General features: G+C 39.3%; 1 protein-coding gene and 1 non-coding gene across 2 annotated transcripts in view; both read left to right on the top strand.

Annotated features, from left to right (window-relative positions):
- Positions 1–16282, top strand: part of GALNTL6 (polypeptide N-acetylgalactosaminyltransferase like 6) — a 524449-nt gene that overhangs the window by 232380 nt on the left and 275787 nt on the right. The window lies entirely within an intron of this gene.
- LOC132236321 (small nucleolar RNA SNORA7) lies at positions 13146–13285 on the top strand. The gene has a single exon (XR_009453262.1). It is a non-coding gene; the product is annotated as a small nucleolar RNA SNORA7 (small nucleolar RNA).

Raw genomic sequence — 16282 nt, 5'->3', positions numbered from 1 at the left:
GCTACACGGCATGGAAGAAATTCATCTTCTAAAGGTCAGCAAAGGGTTGAAGCATGAAGTTAAAATAAGCCCATAGCTGTTCGCTATTTTTTATCAATCAATCTTTATGAAGTTTTAGTGTGTTGTGTTTTTTTTGTTTGTTTGTGTTTTTTTGTTTTTGAAAGGCATAGTGGAAATGTTTAGACCTTAATACAGGCATTGTCTGAAAACTAATCCCTTGGTGTCTTATAATTAGAATAGGAGTTTACTTTTATATTAAGTTCCTTGAGGACTAGAACTGTTTTTACCCAGAAAATACATCACCAGGCAATTTGGTGTCTAAATGGATGGCAAGGGGGAGAACCCACTCCTACCACCCAGCCCTCACCTCACTCAAAGACATGGTAACAAGACCCTAAAAAATATTAACTGAACTATGGTGGTGAGGACTAGCAGCAAGGAAGGTGAGTAGAGGAGCAGAGAGAAAGTCAAAGCCACATGTGAATGCAGAGAGTCTGCCAGAATAATGCCAGAATAATTTCTGTGGGAAGTGGGGTTTAGGGAAAATGTGGCGATGTATACAACCACTTTTTGTCATTCAAAAAAAAAGGGGGGCTACACTCAGAAATGCTTTGGTGGGCATCAGGGAAAGGCGACTGCGTTTCAAATCTAGAAACAGAAAAGGGACACAGGAAGGGGAAGTCAAAAATGACAATAAGAAATGGTATCATGAGAAGAAACCCAGTGATATTGGGAGGCACACCAAATTCTCCACTATAGATTGGTGGGGATTTGAATCAAATGGCTTTTAAATCTACAAAGATGGGGTCACTCCAGCTAAACCTTGGGTTTTGTCCTATAGATAACTAGCAAGTGTTTATGTTTGTTTATGTATAAATGATTTAAAGATCTAAAAGACCTATGCTGATAGTGCTGATGTTGTCACAGCCATTTCAACCCAAAAAGCACCAGAATAGAACCAATAAGGGTTACAGACCTGGTTGCATTGCCTCGAGTAGATATGTTGGTGATACATCATTTAAAATCTCTCTACTTCAGTTGTTTCACTTAGAAGAGAAAAAAACAAAACTCATACTTCAAGAGTTGATGTGACCATGAAATACAATATGTAAGATGAGAATGCTTGGAAAATAGAAACGATTAACAAATGATAATGATGCCAAACATGTATTGAGTGCTTCCTTGTGCCAAAGTCTATTGAGTAGCACACGTGTACTGTATCATTTAATCCTATCTCGTCCACATAAAAATCCTATGAGGTAGACACCATAAGTTTCTCATTTACTAAGGAAGGAAGACCAAAGCGTGGATTTCATAGACATTAAAAGGGGTCAGGCTTATTTTGAAGTGTTAACTGGGCTAGGCTCCAGTCCTCATTATTCAATCAAACACTAATCTAGGATGTTACCGTGAAGGTATTTTGTAGATGTGATTCAAGTCTATAACGAACTGACTTTAAGCAAAGGTGATTTTCCTAAATAATCAGGGCAGGACAGATGCATTCTGTTGAAAGGCCTTACTAGCATAGCTGAGGCTTCCCTGAAGAGGAAATTCTGCCTGCGGATAGCAGCCTTGGCTCATCCACAAGAGTTTTAGAGCCCGTTTTTCCTGAGGGGCTCCCTTATAGAATCTGGGCTTTTCTAGCCAGACCCTACAATCCCATGAGCCAATTTTTTGCAGTGTATCTTTTTTATGATTATGTAGAATAGAGAAAGACATAGCTACAGATATAGATTCAGATATAGATGATCTATAGATGAGATAGGGATAGGGATAATCTCATACTGGCTCTGCTTCTCTGGTTGGACCCTGGCTGATACAAACAGGAAGCCCATGAACTTCACCATGGCTGGGCTATTTCATCCCAAGCCATTTGAAACTTAACCTCCTTTTTCTTCCTCCCCTGCAATATAATTAGGAATGGGCAGCAATGTGTTGCTTTTTAGAAAGGGAAACAAAAGTACGTTTCATGGGCTCAGCCAAGATCGCAAAGTGGATGTAAACCTAGACAAAGTAAAGCTGTGATTCTTGTGAATTATAAAAATGACCCCTGTTTCTCATCTTCCATAACCACCATTCTATAGCATGGACACTGCTCTCTCACCCTGGGTGTCACAAGACAGTAAGACCCACTAGAGCATATCCCAGATTCAACACTGGACAATAGCTTCAATTAGATCATACAAATGAAGCAGAAAAAGACACAGGCATCTGTTTTATTCCCCCTGGAGGCAAAAGGCATCAACTGTACTGCCCTCACATGATCATTAGCATTTCTCCTCACAGCTGTCACCTGAGGAGTATACCTTAAGGAAGTGAAACACCACACCAGAGAGAAAATTGCCCTCAATGAAGAAGATTGACTTGACCTTGTCCTTAATCTCAAATGTTCTGCTCAGTTGTCTGGCCTTTTTAGTTATGGGTAATAGTGACTGAATTAAAGCAGCTGCTTATCATTCATCTATTAAAAGCTGAGCATCTGTACCTTTCAAAGTCATGTGAAGGAAACACAGGACCCAACGTTCCTGGCCTGTTAATGGCCCACTTATCCATAAACACACACTTTGCTCAAGTATATCCTCAGAATTCCTAATTATAATGCTATAAATTATAGCAGAAAATTAAAAGGAGCTACAGAGGAAGGAAGAAATATGAATATTACTAAAAATGAGAAGGTAATTAAGTTACCCTCTTCACTCTGAGCCAGCTTTGGCTGTTTAAAATAAATCCTAATAACTGCTTAAAATGAACTCAAATTACAGTGAATATTCAACTGGCCTACTTTAGAGATTTTATAACTGGTTTATTAAGGTAGTTATTACTAACTGGAGAGATTTGAGTCATTCATAAGCACGTGAAAGGTGAGTGTGATGGTTAATTGTATGTGTCAACTTGGCTGGGCCCCTGTGCCCAGATATTTGGCCAAATATTCTGGGTGTTTCTTCAAAGGTGTTCTGAGGAGGAGATTAACATTTAAAACAGGGGACTTAAAGTAGATTGTCCTCCATAATGTGTGTGTGTTGGGGGGGGGAGGAGGGGAGCATTTCTAGTCATGTGAAGACCTTAACTGAACAAAGACTGACCTCCCAGGAGCAAGAAGTCATCCTGAGGGCAGACCACCTTTGGATTCCAATTGCAACTCATTCTTGAGTCTGTAGCCTGCCAGCCTTCCCCGTCAGATTTTGGGCTCATGAAGCCATCACGATTGTTTGAGCCAATTCCTTAAAATAAATAATATACATACATACATGCATACGTACGTACACACACACACACACCCTTGTGGTTCTGTTTCTCTGGATAACCTTGACTCACACAGTGAGTACATTGAGTACACTAGAAATACGAGATGAATTTCAGGAATATACAAGATGAGAACTTTAAACATGACAGCTTTATTCATAGACTAATAACTACTTTAACTAAATAGTCTTAGCCAGCATTGTCACATTTTTGTATCCAATTCCCAAATGGGAGAATTCTTACAGTGTATGTCAGTATATACACAACACATAGGGAAGGCTCAATGGAGTAGCCATAACCAAAAGTGTCTTAGTTCGTTTGGGTTGCTATATCAAAATACCACAGACTGAGTGGCTTAGAAACAACAGAAATTTATTTCTCACAATTCTGGAAGCTGGAAATTCAAGATAAGGGTGCCAGCATGGTTGAGCTTTGGTTAAGGCCTTCTTTTGGGTTGCAGACTGCCTACTTCTCACTGTGTCCTCCTCACATGGTAGAAGGAGTAAGGAATCTTTCTGATTACCAGTCCCACACATGAGTATTCTGCCCTCATGATCAAATGACCACCCAAAGGCCCCACCTCCTAATGCCATTAGGTTTCATCATATGAATTTGGGGGTGGGAGGGACACAAGCCTTCAGACCATAGCACTTTCCAAAGAGTGCATACTAATTTCAGGGCTACTAGTTGCCAAGCTCCAGCTAAGTTTGAGGGCATCTGGGACTTACCTAGAAATAGGAACAATCCCTAGAAATCTAGGAACTCAGCAATGTATTAATACACCTAATATTTATTGAGTACCTTCACCTCAGGGAGGCAATGTTCACCATTGCCTCCCTGATGCCATGGAGCTCAGAATCTGAGGGAGAAGTAGGAGAAATAGATTGTTGTTCAAATAATCACTCAAATAAAGACCTAACTGCAAGCTTAGATAAGTGCTATCAAAGACGGATGCCCAGTTCTTTGAGAGTATGTAGCAGAGGCATCCAGAGTAGACTGGCACCTGCTACTCTACTAACCAGCAGCATTAGCTCCACCTGGGAGCTAGTTAGAAATGCAGAATCTCAGGCCCTACCCAGACTTGCATTTTAATAAGACCCCAGGTGAGTCTTACTCTCATTAAAATGGAAAAGCAATTGGCTTAATAGATAAACAAAACTACTGTATTTTGGGTGGAACATTCCAGCTGAGCTCTGAATGAAAGGGATAGAGCCCTCAAAAGTAGAGGAAGCAGTATTTATTCCCATGAGGCAATCATTATGGCTATTTCTGGGTCTCTTCCCAGGCCCTTTGTAGAACTGTCCTTCCCTGTCCCTGAAGTTGGATCTATCTGGCCAAGTGACTTGCTCTGGTTAGTAAAATATAACTAGGATGGGACTGTTATTTCAGAGTAGAATTTTTAGGAACTATTATGTATTTTACCATTTTTTAAAAATGTTTTATTGATTTTTTTACAGAGAGGAAGGGAGAGGGATAGAGAGTTTGAAACATCGATGAGAGAGAAACATCGATCAGCTGCCTCCTGCACACCTCCCACTGGGGATGTGCCCGCAACCAAAGTACATGCCCTTGGCTGGAATCAAACCCGGGACCCCTCAGTCTGCAGGCCGACGCTCTAACCACTGAGCAGAACCGGTTAGGGCTGTAATTTACCATTCTTATTTTCTTTCTGTCATGGTTAATGGTTGTCAGTGTATAGTTGGTGGTTTCTTGGTCAGCAGGGAACCAGAGCAGAAACTTTAACTTACCTGGGATGAGTGTGTAGCTTGAATGAGTGATAAACTTTGTTGTATTGAGCTCCAGATACCCTGGTGATTTTTTTCTACCTAACTCACTAATACAGTGGGTCATTGACTGATTCATTCAGCTAATATTTTTTGAATGCCTACAAGGTGTCCAGCACTGACCCAGGCTCTGGGGAGTCAGTGATAAAATTAGCCAGACAAGACCCAGCAGGATCTTCTCTTTCTCTGGAGAAAGATAGGCAAATAATCAACTAAAATAAAACAATAGTTCCAGATAGGAACATGTGTTATAAAGAGAAAGAAATGGGGTGGTGAGGCCAGAAGGATGCGATAGGGAAATTTCAGATGGTGTGGTCAGGTCGGGGCCACTTTCCCTCTCCAAGGAGCTGATGTGTGACCTGATACCTCGATGAAGAGAAAGAACCAGACACTTGAACATCTGGACAAGAGTCTCCAGGCAAAAGCGCAATGTCCTTGAGGCAAGAACAGACTTGGCCTGAAAAAGCAACAGAAGCACAGCCCCTGTGGAGCCCAGCAGTGGACACAAAAGAGGAGAGAGTGTTTAAGGTGAGACTGGCGAGGTGGCCAGATCCCAGATCCCAGAGCTTTCAGGTCTGTGAAGAGGTTCATGTTTTATAGGAGCAGGTGATCTGAACTACATTTTTATAGCACCTCTCTGGGTACTGTATTCAGCAGAAGTCTTGTAATGAAAAGAAAAAGGGCACATTCAAATTAAAGGCTCAGTGTGACTGTAGGGACTTCTGGGGTCAGAAAAATGCCATCCATAAAAGGACAAACAATTGGAAGTATTCAGTGAACAGCATTCATGGCCAACACAATCACCCTTCTGTTTATTGAACATTTGATTTCCCCTCCTTACCCTCTGTAATGTACAGGCCCACCCTGTACCTGAAGGAGACAACCCAAAAGTCCTACCAGTCAGAGGAGCAGCTGTGGGTACAGGCTCTCCAAGTGATGAACTGTAATCTCTGTATCAGATAAATGGGGTGGTTTCTATAGTAGGTTTAGATGTGCTTGTTTTCCCCCAGAAATCTATGAACTAAAAAGACACCTATGTGCCCACCTTCCACCCTACTACACCCACACCCAGAGTGCAATCGTGGGACAAGAATAGAATAATTTTTCAAAGATTCAGATTCAGAAAGGAGAGGGGGAGAATAGCAGATAGACAGCAGACACTTGTTCACGTGGTCATAGCAATTCTGCAGTCCCACAAGGCAGTCATTGGAGGGTTTCCTACCTGCAGGACAGAGAAGGTTTCCTTACGCTGATTCTCATGCCTCAGAGGGGCTCCCTTGTTTATGGTTTTTCCAAAATCCTTGGCTCTATCCTCAGAGGTTCTTTCATTGATAACACTCTCTTTGAGTTCAATCTGTACATTACACAGTATGCTCACTGCCTGCCCTGCCATAATGCTTTATTTTGAAGTCTCAGTCATTGCTCCTTTTAGTCCCTGCTGGCAGTCTATTTGACAGTACAATCTCCCCCAAACTTGGTTGACTTCTTTCAACATCCACATTTCTTTTCTCAGAACACTTCAATTTGCTGCTTTTGCTTTCTCAGACCTCACATCTCTTGTCTCTTTCTCTCTGGACATCACTGGGGTATGTTGGGCTATCCAGGTTAGAGGGGAAAGACCTTTCGTCCAATTGAAATGATTTGGGTATCATACTTTATCTGGGTCATTACTGTGAGTCAAAGATTTTTGTCAGTGGGTGTGACAGCCATGCCCTTGACACCATACTCTTTGAAAAGTATCGCCTCAAAAACCTTCACAACTTTATCTTGTAATGGGTGAGATTGCATCTTTCAAGTCCCCAAACTTTAGACTCTCTTGATTCTCCTCTTCCTACCAACAGGCCAGTTCTTTTCTGAGTGCAATTTTGTCTTCTTAGCACTGTGTCAGTTGCAGCCAAGGATAATCAAAATCAGCTACTAATTGATGCCATTGCTCATTCTAGATGCTAACCTCCTTAAGGGCAGGAACCATGCCTATTTTGCTTACTATAAGATATAGCATGTGAAATGTAATGCACTCCATATTTATTGCATTAATGAATGAATAAATGAATATTATATTTTCATGTGATTTGAAAGTTTCTGTTTCTGCTCTGCTGATTTTCCTTATATTTTTACAAACATTCGAATCTGTATTTTTCCTAGCAGCATAAAATATTAAATACAACTCACTTCCCTTCCCTTCCCAGCCATGATAAGAATTTAAGTATAAACTTTTAACCACTGTCCCTTGCCTCATATTCTGGTTTTGTTGATTTTTATTTTAATAACTGGAATTTTGCATCCAGATTTTAAATGTTTTTATTTTACATTATGACTCTTAATTTTAGAAATCATTCTTAACATATTAAACTACCATGTACAAAATTAGCCACAATTAGATTTCTATATGTGGTATGTGTTCATTACTTACCACCATTACCTTCTCATTTCTTCGACTCTTTTTTCTTATTCATTTGTTGTTTGACTGCAGTATCTCCCCAAGAATTTTATTTTAGGAAAATGAACAAGGTGAATGAATGGTGTGCTTCTGAAATATTGCATGTCCAAATGTAACTTTCTTTTGCATTCACATGAATGATAATTTGTTTGGAGAGTGAAATGAAGTCACAGTCCACTTGCCTCAGGAATCCATATAAATACTCTATTGCCTTCGAGAATTTAGTTTTAGGAATGAGAACGCTGATACCAGTTTGACTCTCTTTTCAATGTGAATGACCTGTTTGGTTTTTTGTTATTGTTTTGCTTTGTTTGCTTTTGTTGTCCTTATATTAAACAGCATTTGGATTTTTTTTCTTTATTCTTAGAATTCAGAAATTTCACTGAGGTATTATTTCCAGGTGCATATTTTCTTTACTATTTCTAATTGGGATTAGAAGTAAATTGAAGATCTAAAAGATTCCATTTTTTCTTCAATTTATGAATTTTTTAACTATAGTTTTTCCTTTGTTTTTCCTCTTTCTGGATAAAACTACTCTGTAGAATTTGGTATGTCTAGCTCAATTCCCCAGAGTTTATTTTTTGTCATTTTTCTTAAAATATCTCTATCCTCAATCTTTATACTGTCTTCTAAGAGTATTCCTTGAATTAGACTTACAGTTCAAATGAATTGAGATTAGAAAAATAGCTTTTTTATAGTGTTGATGGCTTATTCTTAACTTGGCTCCATTCCTCATAAACCTTAAAAGATGCTATTAGTAACTTGGATTCTCTGTGTGTTAAAAAGTGCAAACAACTTAGAACAAATATCCATCAGCATATTTATAATTAACCATGCTTAATTTTAAAGAGAAAATATACACCAAGCACAATCATTTTGTGGCTAAACTAAATAACACATAATACCCTTCATATTCTTAAATATGTTACTTTTGACCTGTAGAGTATTAAAATTAAAACTTAATTTAAAAAATCTCTATCCCCCTGTACTCTAAAGGACTACACAATCTTATTTTTCTAAAAGTAGATAAACTCCTTTTCTCATAAATGCCGTTTTTTTTTCTCCTGTGCCTTTGGTTCTTTATCTTGGCAAGGAGTTTCAGCTTCTAGTGATCTTGTAAAACCTTGGAACCCACAGGCACTGGGGACAAACAAGTGTCTAAGTCTCCCCTTTAGGACTGAAGCCTCCACAGGAGTGACAGGGCGCCGGCTCTGATTCGTCTCCCATAGCAGCCACATGCTGGGTGGATGCTAAGTAAATATATGTTGACCCAAGTGTCCAATAAATTTTTCTAGCAATCACTTTTTCTTAATTTCAAAAAGTATTTCTTCTCTTCAGTTGCTTCTTTCTCATAAGGTCTTATGTTATTATGGTGAACAATGATTGTTATTTCTTATATTCTATTCTCTTTTTCCAATTCATTTTAATTTCCTTTAAATGTTCCTTTTGAAGAAGGGACACACACTTCTCAACTAAGAGAAACATGTTTAATGGTACAGAGGTCTTTTATTTTTTTTATGCGCATCATGCCATGAATTCATAGGAAGTGGTTTCCAGCAGCTCAGGCTCCTTTCCCTTGGTCCTCACCAAGTATATGCTTCTCTGGGTGGAGCAGGCTGGTGTTTCAATTGAATCCAGGCATCTTTGTCTTTGGCTTCCTTCTTTTTCAGATCATTTTCCTTCACACCTTTAAGGAAGTTATCCAAGCTCTTAGAGTGCTTAATATGCTCAATACATACATTATTCTCTTGGCACAAATTGTGGCCTTAACTTGTTTGTTTACTACAATGCCAAGAGCTTGCTGGGTACACTATACACTCTTCCAGTGTTGCCATACTAACATTTGTAGGCATTCTTTTTGAATAGTGCCCATTCCCTTGATGTCCACATATAACCTTTCTTGTAGATATGCATGTATGCTGCCAAAGGAACAGCTCCATGTTTTCTAAAAGTCCTAGAGAACATAGTGGGTGTCTTCTTTCCCTTTCTGTTGGTCATTTTAGTAAATTATTGAAAGATGGTCATTCCAGCTCAAAGGCCCAGTTAATTATGTTTTGGTAAAGGCCTTATTCTCTGATTTCTCATCTTAGTTTCAAATTTTCAAGGTGCTGGTTAATATCATATGCCCCATGATTTTTGTTGTCACTTTCTGTTTATATTTCTAAATAATCATCTGGGCCAGTGATAATTCAAAGTGTGTTTCTTGAACCTTCCCCATTAGCATCACATGGTAACTTGCTAGAAATGCATTCTCCAGCCTCACCTTAAATATTAACCAGAAACTGATGTGAAACCAACAACACTGTTTTAATAAGCCTCCAGGTGATAGGAGAAGAATATTTTGCATTCATATGCATGATTATTTGGATATTAAAATGGAGTCATAGTTCATTTCACAGTTTATATACTTTGAAGATGGGTCTAGGCCAGTGACGGCGAACCTTTTGAGCTCGGCGCGTCAGCATTTTGAAAAACCCTAACTTAACTCTGGTGCCGTGTCACATATAGAAATTTTTTGATATTTGCAACCATAGTAAAACAAAAATTTATATTTTTGATATTTATTTTATATATTTAAATGCCATTTAACAAAGAAAAATCAACCAAAAAAATGAGTTCGCGTGTCACCTCTGACACACGTGTCATAGGTTCACCATCACTGGTGTAGGCCCATAGTATTTACAGTTCTTGGGACTCCAGCGGGATTTAGGTAAGCAACTATTGTCTTCCAGAGATACCTCCACTATACTCCAGAGGATAGGTGGGAATCATCTAGACTATAGTAAAGTAGGCATCTGGTAGACACGCAAGCCCAAGCTTCCCTCTTCATTTCCACAGCTATCCCCAGTTAAGTCTGGGGGGCATGATATGATGACTCCAGTTTCTGTGAATGTAGAGTTTAAGCCATGTTCCCCAAATCCTTCAATCACTCCTTTCTAGCCTCCCTTCATCATGCTCATACCTTCCCTCCTCCATCACTTCATGTGGAATGGTAGACTCCTAGAGGAATCTGTGATTAGAACTACAGCTACTAGTAAAAACTAAAAAATGAACTATATAAGAAAGTTAAATATTAAGGATAATCAATGCTTGGTTGAGTTTTTGTACATTTGTTTTCCCTCCAGGTGTGTTGTCATAACCTGAAATTAACTGAACCCTTTACTCTTCTCTTTTTGGCTCTATTGCCCATGGTAGGAGCTCCCTGCTGCAAATCTTCTACCCTGTTTAGTCAACACTCAGAACCCAGAGAAACACTGTGATAAAGCCTGTGTCAGTTTCTATATTCATTTCTACTGCTCGTGTGGCAACGAATTTAGCAACTTAAAGCAACACCCTATTATTTCACAGCTTGTAGGTTCCAAGTCCAAGTACAGCTGGCTTTCTGCTCTGGGTTTCATAAGGTGATGGCAGGGCTGTGTTCCTTTCTGGGGCATCTGAGGATGAACCTCCTTCCAAGCGCACTCATGTTGTTGGCAGGATTTAATTCCAGGTGGATGCAGGACTGAGGTCTCTTGTCCTTGTTGGCTATCAGTGAAAAGTCATTCTCAGTTTTTAGAGGACACCCATATTACTTCGCGGGGGGCCACCTTCTTCCAACTTCAAAGCCAGCAACTGGGTGAGTCCTACTCACACTTTGAATCTCTTTTGCTCCTTCTTCCACAGCATTCCTCTGACTAACTCTTCTGCTTTTCAGAAAATCCTGTGATTTCATTGGGCCTAACCAGATCTTCTAGCATAATCTCCCTATTTCAAGGTCAACTGATTTAGTAACACAAATTCCATCCATAAAGTCCTTCCCAGCAGGAACTTGATTGGCATTTTGTTGAATAACCAGTGGGTAGGAAACTTTGAAGGGCAGCCCATCTATGTTAGCCATTAGCATGAACCCGCAAGTTCTCATTCTGGCCTAATTTGCTCAGTACTCACTGTGGACCCTTCCTCTCAGTCCTGCTTAGCACTTAGAAGATTTCTTGGCTCTCTCAGGAAGCACTTCCTCTTCTTAGGAAACCCCCTCCTTTGCCAGAGCTGAGTTATGTGGTGAACACCTCAAAGACTGGGAGTTAGTAACAGCAGGCTTCCTTCTTGCCCAAAAGTTAACTATAGATTATTTTGCCTGAATGTGTCCTTGGCTGATAAATGAGATTTGGAGAATTAAGATGAGTTTTTAGTTCAATTCACTATCTAGAAACCAGGGAGGAAAATATGAAAAAAAAATATATTGCTCTTGAGTAGTATTGCTTTTGATAAGTTTCACAGTACATGTGTTAGCTGGGCAACTAGTTAGGAATTAACAAAAGAGAAGACACATCTGATTAAGCCTGGTTAACTTTGTTAACTTTTCTTCACTCTGGGGAATAACCACCATCTTTCTGGCAAATGAAGCTAAACATCCTGCCTAGTTGACTAGGAAAGAAAGATAGCTGTTACAGCCACCCTGGGGCAGTGGGCTGGCGGGGGGGGGGGGGTGGTAACTGGCATAGTTCTGCTGGGTTAATGGGGAGGGAGGAAATGGAGAGGTGGAATTCCTTTACTGAGTGCATGCACAATGGAAGTCAAAACGGTGACCATTGGGGATGAGAATATCCTGGGAAAGTTTGGGAAAGGAATTGGATGGGGAGGGTGCAAGAAAAAGCCTAAGGAAAGCCAGGAAAGAGATTGGGTGGCTTGAAAGAACACCTGCTCTCTCCTGAACCCAAGGAAATATATGGAAGCTAGACAAAGAACCCAGTGTGCCCTCTTTGGAGCAAGCCTATGCTTTCTTCTCTTGGGCATGTACTTTTTGCACGTACTTTTCTCCTAAACTCAAAGGGTCCCACGAGATTTGCAACCAGGGGAGCAGAGAGCAGAGACAAAGGACTCTTCTTCTGCCTCTGTAACTTCCCTTCTTGATCCCACGCAGCCACTGCCTCACCTGCCCGTTCTCTGTCCCTCTGAGAGTGTTCTATTACTTTCCCTCTAATAAATCTTGCCACTATCACTTAAAACTCCTACCTGAGTGTCCCTGAAATGCTTTTTCCATGACACTGCTGAAGAACCTATTTCCTCAGGTAACAAAGACATACTTCCTTTTATTGTGCTTCTCTTTATTGTGCTTCACAGAGGTGTTTTTTCCCAAATTGAGGGCAAGACCCTCCACCATCAGAAAGATAACTACTCAACTTGCTTTATTGCGATAATTGCTTTATTGCAATACTTGCTTTATTGGAGTGGTCCAAAACTGAACCTGCACTATCTCCAAGGTCTGTGATACTAAAATCCTCTACTAGGAATTTGAATGAAATAAAACTGAATGAATTCTATTTAAAATAACGAATTGAAAATGAGAGTTCACAAGAACCCAAGAGCTAAATTTAAAATAGTAAAGGTTATATAAATCTTCCATATTTAGCTAACCCTCTAATGAGAAAGACTCATAACAGCCAAGTCTAAAGAGTTTTTGAGAACATTAAAGAGAGAAGCCACATAATCTGCGAGTGTCATAACTGAGAGTCCTGAAAAGAGAAAGATCAAGCAGCCAAGATGGATTTAGGCCATGAAGAGCTTTAATTTAAAAAGCACAGAAATTTGATAATACATCCTATTGACAAGACTGTTGAGGATACAGGAACTCTCAGTGGGAGTGCAAAGTGACATAGCACTTTGGCAATAGCTATAAAAATTACAAAATGCATATCCTAAACCTCCCAGGACCGCGTCTGGCGAGTTGGCTAATATTCTGCCAGCTTCGGAGACGGGAGGGAAAGCAGCCTGGCAGAGGTACCCATTCCATTCCCTGCTTGCTCCGTAGCTGGTGATTGGAAGGCACTCTGCAACAGCGCTGATGCCCCGGGCAAGGACAGCCTCTTGTCAGGACTGTGCTTTGTTTCAAGGTACCTGTCTCTTTTAAAGTTTTATAATAATAATAAAAAAAATACAAAATGCATATCCTCTTGCAGCAATTCCACTACTGGAGTTTTTCCTATAGATTTAATTGCACACATGCAAAATAATATGCAAGGTTACTCAGTGGAGATTTGTTTGCGTTAGCAAAAATTGGAAACAAATGTTCATCAATGAAGGCCTGGCTACATAAAATTACGTGCATCCATCCAAAAGGAAAAAATAAAAAAGCTAAGAGCAAAATCACATTCCTTTCATAATTATTATAAGGAGACTTTGGGTACGTTCACTCTGTCAGAGCCCTGGAACATAATGAAAAGAGCATTTCTCTCCTGCTTGACTTATTTTATTCCTAATCAGCAGCATACTTCAGATTAGCTTCACAATCTATTGGCCTCTCTGAGCCATGAAAGCCTCTTTTCTCTCTTTTGGTATTAGCATAACTCCCCACAGAAAGTGACAGAAAAAAAGCTCCCGCTCAAAGGCTGTATCCTTTTTTGCATATGGCCCCACTTCAAGGGCTTCCTCACATGACTCAAAGGGAAGTAAGAGTAAGACTCTGGAAGCAGAGCAGCCGTTTCCAGCATGAGAGGTTCCGAACGGCAGGAAGCCACACTGATTAAGTTCAGGGCAACAGAGAAGATGGAAGTTCAGCCACCATGGAACTGAGTATTGAATTTGAGAACTCTTGAGCCCAGAAAGTGGTGGCATTCAACACTAAAATAATTCGGGGGGAGGAAATCAGTTTTATTGTTGTATAACTTGAGTTCTATAATGTAGATGGAGAAGGTTAAGACGTTTCAAGAATTCAACTTCAAAATCTATCATTTGGAGTATTAGATTATCTGGTATTAACTTGACACCATTAGCACCCAGCTATGTATGTAAATTGTGAGAGTTTTCATGAAATCAAGCCTAAAAACTGCAATCCCTGATTTCTTTCCTCTATTTCGTTTAACATTTGTTGTTTCATAAATGTGGCTGAAGGCAATGAACTTAACTTTCCTTTTACTCCAGTGAAATATTGAAGGAGGATAAAAATTTCAAAGACATTTTATAACGTTGGCTGCTTGCTTTAGCCTCTGAGGAGGGTTTCGACAATTATGAACCTCAGTTATCAGGCCTAAACAAGATTATATTCCAGTTGTCCAAGGAGTTTTCCGTGGCACATCAAGCTTCTATCAGCCATTCCCAGACTACTCAATTCCTGAAATTAATTAAAAAGCAAAATATGTTCATTTTAATAATTCTGTAATGTTTATGAATTTTGGAGCCCTACAAACAGAACTAGTCAAACCATGACTCTAGAACAGTGATGGCGAACCTATGACACACGTGTCAGAGGTGACACACAAACTCATTTTTTTGGTTGATTTTTCTTTGTTAAATGGCACTTAAATATATAAAATAAATATCAAAAATGTAAATGTTTGTTTTACTATGGTTGCAAATATCAAAAAATTTCTATATGTGACATGGCACCAGAGTTAAGTTAGGGTTTTTCAAAATGCTAACATGCTGAGCTCTAAAGGTTCACCATCACTGGCCTAGAACTTACTAATTATATGACTACATATGAACAAAGCTTCAAAAACTCAAGGTTTTGGGGGGGGGGGGAAATGTTCCTATCACTCAAAATTGTTATAGAAATTACAGGTAATCTCTCCATCATATCCAGCAGAGTAGAGAGTAAGAACTTTTAAAAAATGATAGTTTTTATTTGTGTTCTTATGTTTCACTTCTACTATTTTAATTATTCTCAAAATACCCACGTGAGGGTAAAAAGTGATAAGATTTATACCTTTAGTTGATGACAAGAAAGGCAAAAAAATCATTATGGATATTAGTATTATTGACCTGAGGTACTGTTACACACCAGAAACATGCTGCCTGATTTTATGTTTAATTCAATTCAGAGCAATTTAGCAACCATAAAAATTTATGTTGAAAAGGTTCATTCATTTCTTTTGCCTAATATTTAAGGCTAACCCACCACACAATAATGTTCTTATCTATCAAGATAGTACTTTTCCTATTAAGTAAAATATTCACTTCAAGAATTACCAAAGATAATCCACCTCAAATATATCAATAAATGGATTTCCTCTAAGTAAATGAACAGAGGGCTCACTAGAGTGCTGGCCAACCAAGTTCCAGAGGGTATATATGTACTGACACTTAAGGAGAATAGATATAATAGAAGAAATCTTGCAATTGAGGCTTTTGTTTGGTTTTGCAACTTCAGCAATCATTTATTTTGGTTATGGCCAAGTTAAGTTATTACAGAATTATGGAAGGTTGAAACTTAGAGGAATTTAATAGACCATGTAATTCAAGCATCATCATTTTACAAATTAAAAATATAAGTCATTGGCTGGCTAGCATGGCTCAATGGTTGAGCATTAATCTATGAACCAGGAGGTCATGGTTGAATTCCCAGTCAGAGCATATGCCCGGGTTGTGGGCTCGATCCCCAGTGGGGGATGTGCAGGAAGCAGCGAATCAATGATTCTCTCCCAACATTGATGGTACTATCTCTCTCCCCTCCCTTCCTCTCTGAAATCAATAAAAATATATTTTTTAAAAATACAAGTCAAAACTGAAGTCTAAAGAAGTTAAATGTGTAAGACCACACAGCTAATAAAAGACATATGCCTCAATTACTATTTTTTTATTCAATAAATATCTACTGAGTTTTCATTATGTACAAGGCACTGTGCTTGGTACTGGGCAGAGACAATATGAAGAGAGCCACTGTGCCCTGAAGGAGCCCTTCTCCAGCTCTAGCTTCTCCTATTTGGTGCTTCATATAATCTCTGAACCCTTGAGACATGTGTGTCCAGAAAATGGAAAGAGCATCCTCCAATTGGATTCCTGAAGAGCAAAGTTCAAAATCTAAAGTTATATACTTAGCAATGAGAAAGAGAGAAAATGA

Source organism: Myotis daubentonii, chromosome 5, assembly GCF_963259705.1.
Source record: "Myotis daubentonii chromosome 5, mMyoDau2.1, whole genome shotgun sequence".
NCBI classification, from domain to species: domain Eukaryota; kingdom Metazoa; phylum Chordata; class Mammalia; order Chiroptera; family Vespertilionidae; genus Myotis; species Myotis daubentonii.
Note: the sequence above shows the minus strand (reverse complement) of the source record. Positions and strands in the feature narration are given on the sequence as shown.